We start from the raw sequence: 19,109 nt of genomic DNA on the forward strand, positions 1-19,109 counted from the left end.
GGGAAAATGCAAGATTAGATGGCACAGGACTCACTTCTCTTCCAGAAAAATAGCTAGAGGACACACAGAAATTGTCAGGATAACTGTTCTGAGGCTTAGAACACCAGGGAAAGGCTGGACACCACCCAGAAGAGAGAGGGGAAAGAAAAGAAGACTCAGCAGGAAAAATTAGGAAGTAAACCTGCAGTAGTAGCTGCTGGGGCCCATCCCCCGACCCTCATAGCGACAGCAGTGGGTCTCCTAGCCCCTGGCAAGTGGCTACAGACTGAGGATGTCACAGGGTTCCACTTCCCAAGGAAAGGAGAGAGAGGGAGGGACTCAAGATATGGTCAATCCAGCTTTTGACCAGCAAACTTGGTCTGTGATACCCAATTATCAAACCCCTCCCAGGCCAGGCTGGGCTGTGGCATAGTTCTCCCTGGGAGCCAGCAGGGAATAAAAGAGAACCTGCATCCTCAAACACTTTCCCTCTCCCTACTCATCTGGACTGGTTGCTGAGTGAAAATTTAATTCCTCCTAAGAAAAGGGAGGATGTGGCCAATTGAAGGCTTCTGAGTAAGTTTTATATGAGAGGCTTGGCTTTAAATAGTCTTGTTTAAGGGGAATTCTCTGGAACATTGGGTCTATACCACCTGCCTGGGCAGGGTTCCAGTGAACACATTCCCCTTTGAGTGTGAGTGGAGAGGTCTGCTGAAGAGCACCATCTTCTGGCAAACCAGGAAAGTGATGCAAAAAGGAAAAAAAATAACATAATAACTGAGACTTTTGGGTACCTTTACTGTCCTCCTTCCCAAAGCCCCTTGAAACTTATCAACACCCCATTACTGGGTCTATAGCACCAGTTTGTACAAACAGGAAATTCTGAATACATAGAATAAGTTGAACCAAGAGTCAGAGAAGACTGGCAACAATAAATCCCTAGGTAAAAGAGAGAAACTTACCATGAGAGTAAACTTACCATCATAATAAGATGCCTAGACATCAATTTTAAAAAAAAATTCAAGCCATACAAAGCAAAAGGAAGATATAACTCAGGCTTAGGAACAAAACAAGTCTGGTGAGACACTGGATTTGAAAAAACTAGTCAAGGATGTTCATGTAAATCTCCTCAATCAAATCAGGGAGATGATGAACAACATGCATAAAGAGATAAAAGGCATTAAGAAGAAACTGAATGAACACTAAAAAGAATTTGAAAGCTTGAATACAAAAATAACAGAACTTATGGGAAGGAAAACACAATAGGTGTGATTTAAAATATGCTAGAGACATACAACAGTAGAGTTGAAATCATAGAAGAAAGAATCAGTGTAGCAAAAGACAGAACTACTGAAATTGAAGAGAGAAGAGTACATAGAAAAGAATGGGGAAAATTGAACAAGAGTTCAGGGAGCTGAATGATAGCACAATGCACAAAAATATGCATGTTATAGGAATTCCAGAAGGAGAAAAGAAGGAAAGGGGACAGAAAGGGTGCTTGAGGAAATAATGACTGAAAATTTTGCAACTCTCATGAAAGATATGAATATATAGGTCCAAGAAGCACAGCAGACTCCAATTAGAATAAATCCAAATAGACCTACTCCAAGAAATGTCAAAGAAAATTCTAAGAACATCAAGGGAGATGCAAACCATCATATACAAGGGATGCCCAGTAAGACTTCATACAGATTTCTCATCAGAAACCATGGAGGAAAGAAGATAGTGATATGGTATTATTAAGATATTGAAAGAGAATAACTTCAGCCCAAGAAATCTTTATCCAGCAAAATTGTCCTTCAAATATGAAAGTAAGTTTAGACTGTTCCAAGACAAACAGAAACTAAGAGAGTCTATAAACAAGAATCTGGTTCTGAAGGAAACACTAAGGGAATTCTAAAACCAGAAAGGAAAAGATAGTGGGGAGAGGTTTAGAGGAGAGTGTAGACATAAAGACTATCTGAGAGAGTGATAAGTCAGGGTAAAAAGATGGAAAAAACTCCAATATATCACATATGAAAGCCAAAGGATAAAATGGTTGAAGTAAGTAATGCCTTTACAGAAAGAACATTGAGTATTAATGGGCCAATCTCCACAGCAAAATATACAGGCTGACAGAATGGATCAAAAAACAAGAGCCATCCAAATGTTGATTGCAAGACTCACCTTAGACCCATGGATACAAATAGGCTGAAAGTGAAAGGTTGGAAAAAGATATGTCATGCAAATAGTAACCAAAAAAGAGCAGGTGTAGCTATACCAATATGAGACAAACCAGACTTTAAATGCAAAAGAGATATGAGATGCAGAGCGTTATATATTATTAAAATTTTCAATATACCAGGAAGGACTAACAGTCATAAATATCTAAAAACCTAAGCACATAAGGCATGCTCTGGCAAAACAGAAAGTAGAAATAGATGTCTTTATGTTAGTACTTGTAGTTCAGCATGCCACTCATGTCAGTAGATAGAACAACTAGATAGAACAACCAGCCAGGTCAACAAGGAAACAGAGAACTCAAATAATATGATAAGCTAGCTAGACCTAACAGACATATACAGAACACTGCATGCCATATCAGCAGGGTTTACATTATTATCAAGTGCTCATGGAACTTTCTTCAGGATTGACTTAATGTTGAGTCACAAAACAGGACTCAATAAATTTAAAAAGATTGAAATTGTACAAAGTATAGGAACATCTGGCTTCACAGGTTAATTCTACCAAACAGTTCGAGAAGAAATATTATTAATCCTATTTAAAATCTTCCACAAAATTGAGAGGCAGGGAAAACTATGCAACAAATTTTATGAAGCCAATATCACACTAACACCAAAGCCAGATAAAAAATACTACAAGGAAAGGAAATTACAGACCAATTTCTCTAATAAGCATAGATGTAAAAATTCTCAACAAAATATTTGCCAATCAAATCCAACAACATATTAAAAGAATTACACGTCATGATCAAGTGGTTTTTATTCCTGGTATGCAAGAGTGCTTCAAAACAAGACAATAAATAAATATAATACACAAAATTATCAAATTGAACAGAAAAGGTTGCTTGATCATCTCATTTAAACAAAAAGGAATTTGACAAAATCCAGCATCCTTTCTTGATTAAAACACTTCAAAAGATAGGTATAGAAGGAAAGTTAACCAACATTATAAAGGACATAAAGGGAAACCCCACAACTAACACCATACCTAATGGGGAGAAGTTGAAAGCTGTCCCTCTAAGATCAGGAACAAGACAAGGATGCCCACTGTCACCACTGTTATTTAATATAGTGCTAAAGGGTCTAGCTAGAGGAATTAGGCAAGATAAAGAAATAGAAAACATCCCCATTAGAAAAGAGGCAGTAAAACTCTCACTATTCACAGATAAAATATTATGCTCAGAGAAGTCTGAAATATCTATGAAGATGCTGGTAAAGCTAATAAGTGAGTTTACCAAAGTGGCAAGATACAAGATCAAAATACAAATATCAGTAGTCTTTCTATACATCAGTAATGAAAAATCTACAGAGGAAATCAAGAAAAAAATTCCGTTTACAATAGCAGCAAAAAGACTCAAATATCTAGGAAATAATTTAATGAGAAATTTAAAATATCTGTATTAAGAAAACTACAAAACACTGCAAAAAGAAATCCAAGAAGTCCTAATTCAAATGGAAAGACATTTGTAATTCATGGATTGGAAGACTAGATGTTGTAAATATATTAATTCTACTGAAACTGGTTTTTAGATTCAACACAATCCCAAACAAAATTCCAACAGCCTATTTTACAGAAATGCTAAGTCAATTTCCACATTTATTTGGATGGTGCAAATAGCCACTGAAGTTCTAAAAATGAGGGACTTACAGGAAGATGGTGGACTAAGAAGACACAGGACAGTCTTGAGAGGAAATTTATAGCCTTAAACAACTATATTAAAAAAGAAGAAAGCTAAACTCAAAGATTTAACTGAACAACCAATAAACCTAGAAAAAGAACAGTAAACCAATCCCAAAGCAAACAGAAGGAAAGAAATAATAATAAGAGCAGAAATAAATGAAATTGAGAACAAGAAAGTGTAGAGAAAATCAACAAAACCAAAAGCTGGTTCTTTGAGAAGATTAATAAAATTGACAAAGCCCTAGTTAGACCAACAAAGAATAAAGAGGAGATTTAAATAAATACATTAGAAATGCAAGGTGTGAGGTTACAACAGACCCCACAGAAATAAAAATGATTATAATAGGATATTATGAGAAATTGTATGCCAACAAACTAGACGACCTAGATGAGCTGGACAAGTTCCTAGAAATGCACAAACAACCTATACCATCACTACAATAAATGCAAGAACTTAACAAACCAATCACATTTAAAGAGATTGAATCCATCATCAAAATCTCCTGGTAAAGTAAAGTCCAGGACCCAATGGCTTCACAGGTGAATTCTACCAGCATTTAGAAAAGAATTAACACCAATGCTTTTTAAACTTTTCTCAAAAATTGAAGAGAAGGGAAAACTGCCCAACAGATTTTATGATGCCAAAATCACACTAATACCAAAGTCAGATAAAATTACTACAAGAAAAGAAAATTACAGACCAATCTTTCTAATGAACATAGATGCAAAAATTCTCAACAAAATCCTTTCAAATTGAATCCAACAGCATGTCAAAAACTTGTATGTCAGGACCAAGTAGAATTTATTCCTCGTATGCAAGGCTGGTTCAACAAAAGAAAATCAACCAATGTAATACACCATTGTTTTGCTAAACAAAGAGGCAGAATTTCTAAATGTTATGCAAAGTCAGCTTTGTTCAATTAAATGCACTTCACGTTATATCAAATGATTATAATAATTGGGTAATCAATTAATTAGAGATATAGGAAAGAATGAAAATATATACACACACTCACCAAATTGGGGGGGAAACAGAACATCTGATCTTTTAGGAGGCTGGGAAGTCATTTTTCCCAATTGGAAAAATGGTCCCAGGCAGATCATCCTCTCCTGGATAAGACTTCATCCAGCAGCTAAAAGGGGCCCCACTTTTATGAGAGATTAAATCTATGATCTCAGGGTGGTCATGCAACTCATGATGTGTCAGCTCCTCCTGGAACAACAATGCCCATCTCCAGGAGAATGGCCAGTTGCCCTGAGGATGGACATTGTGCCCCAAAGTGCTCTATTCTATACATGGTACACTGAACAGGAACATGAAAGTTTTCAGCTTTTAGTTTTACAGGAAATATAAACAGGATGTGCAAATGCTACATCTGGTAACTTGTTCCTTTTAAACATTTGTTTTTTGATTACTAGGTGAGGGGGTTGCCTGCATAGCAGTATTAAAACATTTTAAAGAACAATGGACAAGTTAGTCATTCACAATTCTAGGCTAAAACAGCAGACACTCTTGATTAGAAAGCTAATGAATTCACAATTGTTAATTTTCTTATAGTACATCGACCATATTAACAAATTGATAGAAAAAAACACATATTATCTCAATCAATGTAGAAAAGGCATTAAACAAAATCCAACATTCTTTTCTTAGAAAATACTTCAAAAGATAGAAATAGAAGGAAAATTCATCAATATGATAAAAGACATATATGAAAAACCCACAACCAACATTGTACTCAGTAGGGAAAGGTTGAAAGTTTTCCCTCAAAGATCCAGAACAAGACAAGGATGCCCATTGTCACCATTGTTATTCAATATTGCACTAGAAATTCTAGCTAGGGCAATTAGACAAGAAAAAAAAAAGACATCCAAATAGGAAAAGAGGAAGTAAAACTCTCATTATTAGTATATGACATCATCCTGTGTTTAGAACATTCTGAAATGACCTATAAAGCTACTTGAGCTAATAAAACAGTTCAGCAAAGTGGCAGGATACAAGATCAACACACAAAAATTAATAATGTTTTTGTACACAAGTACTAAACAATTTTAGGAGGAAATCAGGGGGGAAAGTCCATTTCCAATAGAAACAAAAAGACAAATATCATGAATATGTCAATCCTACCCAAACTATTTGTAGATTCAGTGCAATACCAATCAAAATCCAACAGCCTACTTTACAGAATTAGGAAAGACAATTACAAAATTCATTTAGAAGGGCAAGTGCACCAGAATAGCCAAAAGAATTCTATAAAAGAAAAGCAACATGGGAGAACATGGGAGGAATTTCACTACCTGTCCTTGAAACTCATTACAAAGCTACAGTGGTCAAAGCAACATGGCACTGGCATAAAGATAGACACATCAATCAGTGGAATAGAACTGAGAATCTAGAAATAAACCCTCATCTATACAGTCAACTGTTTTTTGACAAATCTCCCAAGTCCATGTTAATGGTACAAAACAGTCTCTTCAACAAATGGGACTGGGAGAACTGGATAGCTATAGCCAAATACATGAAAGAGGACCTGTATCTCACTCCCTATAAATGAATCAGGTCAAAGTGGATCAAAGACATAAATATAAAAGCCAGGACTATAAAACTACTAGAAGAAAATGTAGGGAAATATCTTAAAGACCTTGTAGTAAGTGGTGGTTTCTTGGATCTTATACCCAAAGCATGAGCAATAAAACAAAACACTTTTGCACCTCACAGGACTTTGTCAAAGGGTGAAAAGGCAACCAGGATAATATATTTGGAAATCACATGTCTGATAAGGGTTTAATATCCAGGATATATAAAGAGATGTTACAACTCAGCAATAAAGACAAATTCCCCAATTAAAAAAAGGGCAAAAGATTTGAAGACATTTGTCCAAAGAGGAAATACAAATGGCAAAAAAAAAAAAAAAAAGGAAACATATTCAATATCACTAATGATTAGGGAAATGCAAATCAAAACTACTATGAGCTATCATTTCACACCTATCAGAATGTCCACTATTAATAAGACAGATAACTCCAAAGTGTTGGAGAGGATGTGGAGAGATAGGAACACTTATTCACTGTAGGTAGGAATGCAGAATGGTACAGCAACTGTGGAGGATAGTTTGGCAGTTCCTAAAGAAGCTAAATATAGCTTGCCATGTGACCCTGCAATACCACTACTGAGAATATATTCAGAAGAACTGAGAGCAGTGACACGAATAGACATTTATATAACTATGTTCATGGCAGCATTATTCAAACGTTGCAAACAACCCACGTGTCCAGCAACCAATGAATGGATAAACAAACTGTGGTGTATTGGTTTGGGGAAAATTGACTCTGTAAGAAGAAATGAAGTTGTAAATCATATGACAACATGGATGAACCTGGAGGACATTATATTGAGCAAAGTAAACCAGACTCAAAAGGACAAATACTGTATGATTGTGTTACTATGAACCAAATACATCGTGTAACATATTGTATGATTTTTTAAAATTATGTGTATCCAGTACCAAAAAAAATTCTAAAAATGAAGAGTGACATTGGAGGACTCATGTTTCTTGAACTTGAAGTGTATTACGTTACAGTGATCAAAACAGAATTGTATTGGCATAAGATAGACCTGTTGATCAATGGAATTGAATTGAGAATTCAGAAATAGATCCTTATCTCTATGTCAACTCATTTTTGATAAACCTGCCAAGTTAATTTTACTGGGGTTAGAATAGTCTCTTCAACAAATGGTGTTGGGAAAACTGGATATCCATAACCAAAAGAATGAAAGAGGACCCTTATCTTACTTTCCCTACAAGAATTAACTCAAAAATGGATCAAACACCTAAACATAAAATCAGGACCATAAAACATCTAGAAGACAATTTTAGGAAATATCTTAAGATCTTATGGTAGGAGAGGTCTTTTAAACCCTTCACCCAAAGTACAAGCAACAAAAGAAAAAAATAGATAAATGAGACCTCCTCAATATTAAACACTTTTTCACCTCAGAGGACTATGTGGAGAAGATTAAAAGGCAGTCAACTCAATGGGAGAAAATATTTGGAAATCACACATCCAACAGGGGTTTATAATTCAAGATATTTTAAAAGATACTACTACATCTCAACAATAAAAAGACAAATGATCCAATTAAAAATAGGTAAAAGACGTGAATAGACATTTTTCTAAAGAAGAAATACACATGTCAAAAAACACATGAAAAAATGGTCATTGTCCCTAGCTATTAGGGAAGTGCAAGTCAACACTACTATGAGATATCTTTTCACACCTACTAGAATGGGCACTATTAAAAAAAATAGAAAGCTATGTGTTGAAGAGCATGTAGAGAGACAGAAATGCTTATTCACCATTGGTGGAGATGTAGAAGGGTACAGTCTCTGTGGAAGTCCTTTTGGTTCCTAAGGAAGTTAGATACAGATCTGACAAGTGACCCAGCAATGTGGCTAATAGGTATACTTAGAATATCTGAGAGCAGGGAAATAAACAGACATCTGCACACTGATGTTCACAGCAGCATTATTTACAATTGCGAAAAGATGGAAACAACCCACGTGTCCATCAATTGATGAATGGATTAACAATTGTGGTATATACACACCATGGAATATTATTCAGCTGTAAAGAAGAAATGAAATTATGGAGCCTCTGACAATGTGGGTGAACCTAGAGGACATTTTGTTGAGTGAAGCAAACCAGACTCAAAAGGACAAATATTTTATGATTTCGCTATTGTGAATTGAATAAAATGAGCAAACCCATATACATATTTGGAAATGCATAGAAATGATGAAAGCACATCATAGGATTTGTAATTAATAGCACTAATATATGGGTATGCTAGTGGTTGAAAAGGAAAATCTAAGGAAAGGAAAACTAAAATTGAAACGTGGGACTGTATAGCCTAGTGAACTCTTGTGAAAAGTAAGTATGATTAGTAGTGAGTATATAAGAATGTTTTCCTTTGAAACAATGTACATTAATGTACATTAATGTTATAAAATGTTAATATCAGGGTGATATTTGGGCAAAAATACAACCAAAGCAAACTATGGTCAGTAATATAAAGTAATATATTAATAATCTTCCATCAATGGTAAAAACAAACAACAAGAAATGAAGTATGCTAAGTGAAAGTAACCAGACAAAAAGGACTACATAGTATTTGACTTCATCCACACAAATATAAATACAGATAGATTACAGAGACAGAAATAGATTAGCAGTTATGTATTACAAGAGAAGGATAGAAAAATTGAGAAGTGTCTGCAAAGGGGTAAGGGTTTTTTGCTTGTTTTTAGTTCTTATTTTTTGTTATTTTTTTCTTCTCTTTTTTTGGTTGAATAATAAAATGCTCTAATACTGATTGAAGTGATGGATGCCTATCTTTGTGATGATACCAAATGCCATTGATTGTACACTTTAGATTGTGTAGTTTATGAATGTGTTTCAATAAAATTGATTTTAAAAATACTAAGCTCTGTAAACAAGGAGTCGATTCAAGACGCAAGGGAAGAATGTAACATGTATGCTGGTTACTCCACTGAAGATATACAAGATTTAATTTAAGAATGACAGAAACAGCCATTACCATTGTAGCTTCACTCTTTTTACCTGACCTCTATCTTTAAACTATTTGAACTGTCCGATTCAAGCTAATTGGTCATGCTTCATGGTTTACTTGACCAAAAGAAAAAAAAAAAAAAGTTGTGCTTTCTTCCATACATGTACACAATTAAAAGGAACTTAGAAACTTTCCATTGGATTTAATAGGTCACTGCAAGAGTGAAAACAGATTGATGCAGTGGATAAAAATTAGGCTGATGAATTTCCATTTATATTTTATGTAAGAATTATCTTCGTAAGAAACCTTTGTGAAATTATAAACTCCCAGATTCTCTTGAGATTTTATATGCCACTTTAATTTTAAGATATGAGCTCTGCCATAACTATTAGAGTTGCCTAGAATGACAGGTTAAACACCATATACTATTAAGGTAAATATGCTAGTTTGACCACAGTGCTGAAGAACATTATTTCTGGAAACAATCTGTCTTGATGAAAATTAAATTATTTTATCAGATGCAAATCCACTTGCATTTATTAATATGCAATTATAATTTGAAGTCTAGAATTAATTACCATTTTAATATTTGATCTTGTCTTCATACTTTATACTATAAATATGGTATTGTAGCCTTCCTCTAGGTACAATAAGAATCTTGAATATGATGTCACTTAAGTGGAAACATGATAAGTGTCACTGCCAAAATTGAAGGGCCAGAACAATATTTAAATAGAACAATATTTATAGAAATACCAGTAAGATTGGTGGGAGAGTCATTTATTTTTAAGTAACAGGAAGGCTTAGGCTTAGATTTCATACTCTTGCTATCCTCTTCAGCATAATTGGAATGTGATTTAAAGGGCAATAAATGCGTTTCCAAAAAAATGCACATAATTGAGGAACAGAAACTGATTTCAGAAATACATGGCTTAATTGATGTCCTGAGGACCTAGAACAGCTGGAGGCCTCACTTCATTATGTTACTCCTCCACCCTGGGAGAGGAGAGCACAAGAAGCTCTCTCTAGCTGTGAATATACCCTCCGTCTACTTTCCCTATTATAGGCCTGGTCATAATTTCCCAGTTATATACTCAGAATTTGCAAATAATTATCTGCTCCTGAAAGAAGTGGGAATTCTTTGGAGAAGTGAGAAGGTTTTACAGCCGGCATGTTGAATTGCATCTCAAATTAAAAAGCACTGATGTGTCTTCTGAAGTGAGATTTCAGCCACCAAGGAGAGAAAATTCCCAAATTAACTGCAGATTAGTTTATTTTGTGTGTGTGCTGATATTCAAATTAACATCATCTAGATTGACACGTGGGATCAGAATGAGAACAGATGAGGAATCAGGCAAAGTGTTGCTATTCTCATTTAATAAGTGTGGAAAATCACCCGAGAAATCATTGAAAAAGAATTCTCACATAATAATTGTAGACCTAGCCAGAACATAAGCTGTTGTTTTAATGGATGATAAAGCTGATCCTGATTAAAATATTCCTCACAAGTATGTATCCAAATCTATCGCCCTCCTCTCCCCAAAATAACTCCACAATTTCTGAAGTTTTTCAATTAACCAGGAAAGAGAAATATGAACATTTCTGTTATATTGATTAAGGACATCTGAAGTTTGAAATTGCTAACAATAATTGACTTGCTTAGAAAAGACTTCTCATCCTTAGGAAGAAAAAAAATAGAAATGGCACCAAATTAAATGAACATATTGAAATTTCATTACAAAGTAAGATAATGAAGGGAGTGATAAATGGGTCCCTGTCATTTATTCTGTAAACTGCACAAATGATAGTAATGAAGTAATTCAAATTTTTTACCAAATAAAAATGATTACTAGTTTAATAAAACCTGACAAGTAGCAAAAAGGAAAACTGATCAAGGGAACTGGGTCTAATATTCTTTGTATGGTTCTTTGAAGGGAGAAATTTGTACCAAATTCTTGGTGTGGGCAGGAGGTACTAGTGAGGTTTAACACTCTCATATTATTTGGTGACATTAGACTGCCCCCCAATAAAAAAGGATGTTAGAAAATCACAATAAAATTACACCAAAGAGATTATGGAAAATATTCACCTGAGATGATTATGTATGGTGGTTTCTCAGATTATAGAACTATTCAAAAATAACAATATTCCTAGTGACTATACTCTAAAATATATGCCAGTTGGATTAAAGAGTTATAGACCCCAACACTTGAAAACTTTTGAAGAAAATTAATATATCTTTGTGATATCATAAAAGGGAAGACACCAAAGCATATAAAAACATGTTTTACTACATTTGACTACATCAAAAGTTTTAAATTTTATGTGAAAATGTATACTATGAACTGATTAAAAATTCAGACGTGCATCCGGTCATAAGCTACTTACAGTGCATGAAATGAAGTATCGATAACAGAACACTAATTCTCTTTCAGGGCCTCATTCATTAACCAGATATTTTGTACATGCAATGGGACACACTCACAACAAGTGTGACTATTTAGTCCTAAATTTGCTCTAGATTGCTGTATCTTCTCCAAGATTTTGATAACCTAATGATATTTAATTCCTTGTGAGCTTCAGCAGGAAGCATTGCTATAATTTATTCTATTTTCATATATGGTAGAATCAGTATTTGTTGCTAACTTTCCCCAAATTCAGAGCTAATGCTTTTGAATGTCTTTTGCATGTTGCAACTATTGGAGGGTCTCATAAAAGCCATGGATCACTACTTTAGGAAAATGAATAAAATCTTACAAAACAAACACACCCATTTTCACATAAAAACATTTTTTATGCTTTTATTATTTTAAAATATTCACAATCTTCCTAAAATTCTTCCTTAAGTACTCTAAAGGTCTTCAGACCTTAGAATTATTACAAATAATTTTCTCTAAAATGCTCTTAGTTCTGTGGTGGTTATGAGTACCCAAATAAAGCAAAGGAAAAAATATTATAAATATTAAAATATTGAAATGATATAAACTCCTAGATCTATAGGACCTCTGTGAAAAAAAGTTGTGAGAGAATTATATAAAATTTTCAAAATGCCTTTCTCCATAGTTATTAATATATAGAAAACACCTACAAACAAGTCTTCCATCTACTTTCCAAACCAAAATTATTCAATTGATTGACTTGATTTCAAAAAATTATTTCTCCCACAATCTATCTATAGGATGTCCAGTGATAATGTCCTGGCATTTCACTGTTGAATTTCAAATATTTTTCTCATTAACAGTAAAAATGCATACAATGCATCAGAATTGTTGTGTGGTGTTACTTATTCTTGGAATGATTTTTCCTTTCTCAGAGCCATACTTGATAAAGTGATAAAAATTTTATGTTAAGGAGAACTTAATTCAGGAATTACTACTATCCAATTGTTTCACATGTCTAAGCTTATTTTTTTCATCTATATGAAGAAGGTAAATATCTCTGAGATTAATTTAAAATAGTAAAATAATGTATGAAATAGCACTTAACAAATTAATTTTATCTTATTCTTTTTAAATTTATGAATGTGATGTAGGGTGTGAATTATTTATGTATGATTATTTTTTAAAAACCTGGTTTAAAAAATTGTATTTCTCAAATGATAAATATAGTGATGCTTTTTCTACCGTGTAGATTTTTCCCTTCTTTTATGGGCAGTAGGCTGCCCTATACATACAGCTATGTCTTTTGGTTCAGGAACTGCTCTATCCTTTTGTCTTTTCAGGTGGAATGGTATTAAAAGATTTCTGTTCTTGCTAGCCTTAAAAAACTGGACCACCCTTATTTCCTTTTCCCAAAACTTCTGTGAATAATTTTCTTATGATCTCCTAAATTAGAAGTTAGAGTGGTCCATTTCATTGTACCCTGAGTCTGGACTAGGTTACCTTGGTGTACATTTATTCATTCCCATATGCATTCTTAGAATGAGTATCTGCTCTTTAGAATGTAGCTTACTTGAAGAATAAATATTTTACCAATTATTTTTCCATAGGCTTTTTTTTTTTTAGATTCTTGGTTTAATAACACACATACAACTTAAATATTCCCCTTTAACTATATTCAGATATGTAATACAATAGTGTTAATTATCCAAATATTTTGCTGCCATCATATTTATCCATTATCAAAACTTTTTGAATTAGCCATTTTCTCCCCATTCCCTACCCCTTCCCTCAGCCCTGGTAACCTGTATTTTAGTTTTTGACACTATGAATTTGCTTATTCTAATTATTTCATGTCAGTGCAATCATAAAATACTTTTCCTTTGGTGTCTGGCTTATTTTACTCAACATGATGTCTCCAAGATTCCTCCACGCTGTCTCATGTATCAGAATATCGATCCTTTTCATGAAAACATTATGTTCACCCATCCATCTGACGATGAACACTTGGATTACTTCCACCTTTTGGCAAATGTGAATAATGCTATTATGAATATCAGCATGAGAATATTGGTTCAAGTATCTTCTATCAATACTTTTGGATATACACCCAGAAGTGGGATTATCACATAATATGGTAATTATATACTTAACTTTCTGAGGAACTGCGAAATTGTCTTCCACAATGGTTGTACCATTTTACATTTCCATTAACAATGAACAAGTGTTCCAATTTCTCCACATCCCCACAAACACTATTTATGCATTTTTAAAATGTGGTCATTCAAGTAGGTGTAAAACGATATTTCATGGTTTGTTTTGCATTTCCCTCATGGTTAATGATGTTGAGCAACTTTTCATATGTCCTTTTGTCCATTTTTGGAGACATGTCTATTTGAAGACATGTCTATTCAAATCTTTTACCATTTTTAGATTGCACTGTTTCTTTTTATTGTTGAGTTGTAGGGTTTTTATAAATTCTGGATATTAAACCCTTATCAGATATGTGGTTCCCAAATATTTTTTGCCATTCTGTAGGTTGTCGCTTTTCTTCCATGATGAAGTCCTTTGATGCACAAAAGGTTTTAACGTTGATGAGGCCCCATTTATCTATTTTTTTCTTTTGTTTCTTGTGCTTTGGATGTAAATTCTAAGAAACTACAGCCTAATACAAGTTCCTGAAGGTGCTTCCCTAAGTCTTCTTCTTGGAATTTTATAGTTCTGGTACATATATGTAAGTCTTTGATCTATTTTGAGTTGATTTTTGCATGTAGTATGAGGTAAATATACACCTTTACTCTTTTGCATATGGAGATTCAGTTTTCCTAGCACCATTTGTTGAAAACACTATTTTTTCACAATCGATATAGTCTTCATACCATTGTCAAAAATAAGCTGACCATAAATGTGAAGGTTGATTTATATTCCATTGGTCTTTTTCTGTCCTTGTGCAATTACTATGCTGTTTTGATTAGTGTGACTTAGTAAAAAGTTTTAAGGTAAGGAAGTAAGAGTCCTCCAATAGTGTTCTTCTTTTTCAAAATGGCTTTGGCTGTTTGAGATCCCTTACCTGATCATATAAATTTGATTTTGATGATTGGCTTTTCCATTTCTGCAAAGAAGACTACTGGAATTTTTATTAGGATTGCATTGAATCTGTAAACTGCATTGAGTAGAATTGACATCTTAACAATATTTAGTCTGCTAATTCATGAACATGGAATGTACTTCTATTTATTCAGGTCTTCTTTGATTTCTTTTAGTAATGTTTTATAGTTTTCAATATGCAAGTCCTTTACATCCTTGGTTAGATTTATTCCTAGATATGTGATTCTTTTAATTTATATTGTAAATGGAATTTTCTATTGATTTCTTCTTCTGATTGTTCATTTCTAATGTACAGAAAAAAATTGATTTGGGTCATTCATCTTTTACCCCACCACATTGCAGAATTCATTTATTAGCCCTAATAGATTTGTTGTGGACTTTCTGCATATAGGACCATGTCTTCTGCAAGAAGCAAAGTTTTATTTCCAACTTTCCAGTTTAGATGTGTTTATTTATTTTTCTTGCCTAATTGCTCTGACTAGGATTTCTAGTCCAGTACTGAATAACAGCAATGACAGTAGTCAAACTTCTCTTGTTCCTATTCTTAGAGAAAAAGCATTCATTCTTATACCATTGAGTACAATGTTAACTGTGGGTTTGTTACAGCTACTGTACATTTTGAGGTTGTTTCCTTCTATTCTTAGGTTTCTGTTTTATTTTTTTCCAATAAAGGATGCTGGATTTTGAATATGCCTTTTCTACATCAATTGAGGTGATCATGTGTTTTTGTTTTCTTCCATTTATTAATGTGGATTACTACATTGACTTTTTTAATATTGAATCATTCTTACAAATCTGGGATGAATCCCATTTGATCATGGTATATAATCCTTTTAATGTACTGTTGGATTCAATTACTAGTATTTTGTTGAGAATTTATATATATATATTCATAAGAGTCTGTAGTTTCTTTTCTTGTGGTATATTCATCTGGCTTTGGTATGAGGGTGGTGTTGGCCTCTTAGAAAGAATTAGGGAGGTTTCCTCCTTTTCAAAGTTTAGGAAGAGTATGAGCAGAATTGGTGTTCATTCTTCTGGGGATATTTGGTATAACTCAACAATGAAGTTATCTAGCCTTGGACTTTTCTTTGTTAGGAGATTTTTTATTACCCATCTCTTTACCTGTAATTGCTCTGCTGAAATCTATTTCTCTAGAGCCAGTGTGGGCTTTCTGTATTTCAAGGAACTTGTCCATTTCATCTAAGGGTCTAATTTGTGGGTATACATTTGTTTATATTATAATCTTTTGTTTTTGTTTTGTTTTGTTTTGTTTTAAAGATACTTAGATTATCCAAATGTCACATAAAAAATATAGGTCATTCCCACATGCCCCACTCCCCATACTTTCCACATTTTCCCATGTTAACAACATCCTTCTTTAGAGAGGTATATTCATTGCAATTGATGAACACATTTTGGAGTATTGCCACTAAGCATGGATTAAAGTTTACATTGTAGTTTACATTTTTCACTTTCTAATTTTGTAGGTTATTGCAAGATATATAATGACCTGCATCTGTCATTGCAATGTCATTCAGGAAAATTCCCAAGTCCTAAAATGCCCCCACATTACACCAGTTTTTCCCTCTCCCTACACTCAGAACCTCCAGTGGCCAGTGCCTCCACAACAATGATGTAATTTCTTCCATTGCTAGAATCACAATAAGCCAACAGTAGAAAACCAATAAATCTACTTTAGTCCATGTTCATTCTCCAAACCTGAGGTTTATGGGATGGTGATGTCCACTTCACCTCTAATTGAGAGGGGCTATGATCCCACTGGACAAATGGATGGGACTCTCTTGCTTGCAGGTAGACTCTCTTGGTTCCTTGGTATATGGTGGTTGTCCATCATCACCTCCTTGGTAGTTGTCCTGGGTTAGACCAATGAACTGAAGAATAGGTATTGAAACTCCATTGAGATTCAGGGCCCACCTGGCACATGGGCAGCCCAAAGATTTAAATCTCTTGGATGTACATCTACCAACTCTAGTACTAATTATACATTCACATAGAAGTACAGAATAGCCATGTGTAGGGAAATCACAGCTGAGCTCAACTCTGTCATACTGGGTAGTATAAATTCCAAAGTAGGTCCCACTGGCAAGCCATCAACCTCCTGAGCTATCTGCCTACATTAGTGTCTGGATGTCTAAAGAGCCCTCAGGAGTCTTGCTATTTGGGATAGTATCTATTTTGGCAGTCAATGAGATCCTGCTGAGATGTGCATAAGCATAATCTTATCCTTTTAATTTCTGTGGAACCATTAGTAATGTCCTTCCTCTCATTTACATCTTGTCTCTTTTCTTCTTTGTCAGTCTAACTAATGGTTGTTGATTTTATTGATCCTTTCAAGGATCACCTCTTGATTTTCTTAATTCTCTCTATATTTTTATTCTTATTTCTTTTATTTTTTGATTTAATCTTTATTTCCTTCTGCTCATTATAGATTTTGTTTACTGTTCTTTTTCTAGTTCCTCCTGGCGTGCAATTAGGTCTCTGATTTGAATTTTTCCTTCTTTTTTAATGTAAGCATTTAGTGCTAAAAAATTCTCTCTGAGCACCACCTTCACTGTGTCCCATAAGTTTTAATGTTTTGTTTTCATAATCACTCATCTTACGGTATTTCCTGATATACCTTGCAATTTCTTCTTTGACACATGGATTGTTTGAGTATTTGGCTTAACTTCCAAGTATTTGTGGATTGTCCATCTCTTAGTGATTTCTAGTTTTATTCCATTGTGGTTAAAGAAGATACTTTGTATAAATCAGTCTTTTTAAATTTATTGAGACTTGTCTTGTGACCTAATATTTGGTCTATCCTGTAAAATGATCCATGTGCATATGAGAAGAATGTGTATTTACTTCTTGGGATTTAGGGGCTCTGATATATATTAGGTAGTGCAATTATTAAATTGTTAAATTTCTCTGTTTCCTTATTGATCTTCCATTTAGATGTTCTATCTATTGATGAAAGTGATATACTGAAGCGTTGAACTATTATTGCAGGGGTTTTTATTTCTTCCCTCAGTTTTGTTAATGTATGCCTCATGTATTTTGGAGAACTATGGTTTGGGGCATAAATGTTAATGATTCTTATTTCTTCTTGATGAACAGACTATTTTTTTAATGGATTGTGCCCTCCTTTGACTCTTGTAGCAGTTTTTGACTTAAAGTCAATTTTGTCAAATATTATTATAGCTACCCCAGCTCTTTTGGTTACTATTTGCATTGACTTTTTAAATCCCCATCCTTTCTCTTTCAGTCTCTTTGTATCTTTAGATCCAAGTTAAATTTCTTCTAAACAACAATTCATTAGATTGTGTTTTGTTTTGTTTTTATCCATTCTGCCAATTTGCAACTTTTCATTGGTAGTTTAATCCATTAGCTTCAGTGTTATTAATGATAACACAGGACTTCAGTCATTTTGTCCTTTTTTCTCTCTTATCTCTCTTTTTTTTTGTCTATTTTCTTTTTGTGTATAGTTAATCTTTGTAATAAAACTGATCCCTTTCTTATTTCCATTTCTGTACAGATTTTAAATTATTTATTTGTGGTTACTCTGTATTGTGTGTTAAACAACCTAAGTCTATAACATACTAATTTGGAAAGAGGTGCCCAGGCCAGAGTGCTGCCACTGTGTGACTCAAACAATTTGGGACCAAATATGGAGGAGGGGTCAAGATGGCAGGTCCAAGTTACAGATCTCTTGCCTTTTTTCCCCATGGATTTTTTTTTAACAAATGAATTTTATTGATACACATTAATAAAGCATAAATTCATCCAAAGTGTAAAATCAGTGGTACTTGGTATAATCACATATTTAAGCATTCATCACTTCAATCATTTTTTGGGCATTATCATTATTCCAGTAATAATAATAATACAAAAATAATGCTAAAAACCAAAAACCAACCAACAAAACAAAACTCATCACTTCTCAATCTCTCCATGCTTTCCGACTGTACATAGTTGCTATTCTCTTTCCTTCTTTCTAGTTTATTTGTATTTATATTTTGTGAAAAGTCTTATTTATGCAACATCACCCATATTTGTATTTTACAAAAGTTTTCACAATGCGCCGTGTTAGGTTTTTTAGCTTTCCTTCTAGTAATATACATGTCCTTAGACTTTCCCTTTCAACCATTGTTATAGCCATATAATAGCTC

This window comes from Dasypus novemcinctus, chromosome 12 (genome assembly GCF_030445035.2).
Source record: "Dasypus novemcinctus isolate mDasNov1 chromosome 12, mDasNov1.1.hap2, whole genome shotgun sequence".
Taxonomy (NCBI): Eukaryota; Metazoa; Chordata; class Mammalia; order Cingulata; family Dasypodidae; genus Dasypus; species Dasypus novemcinctus.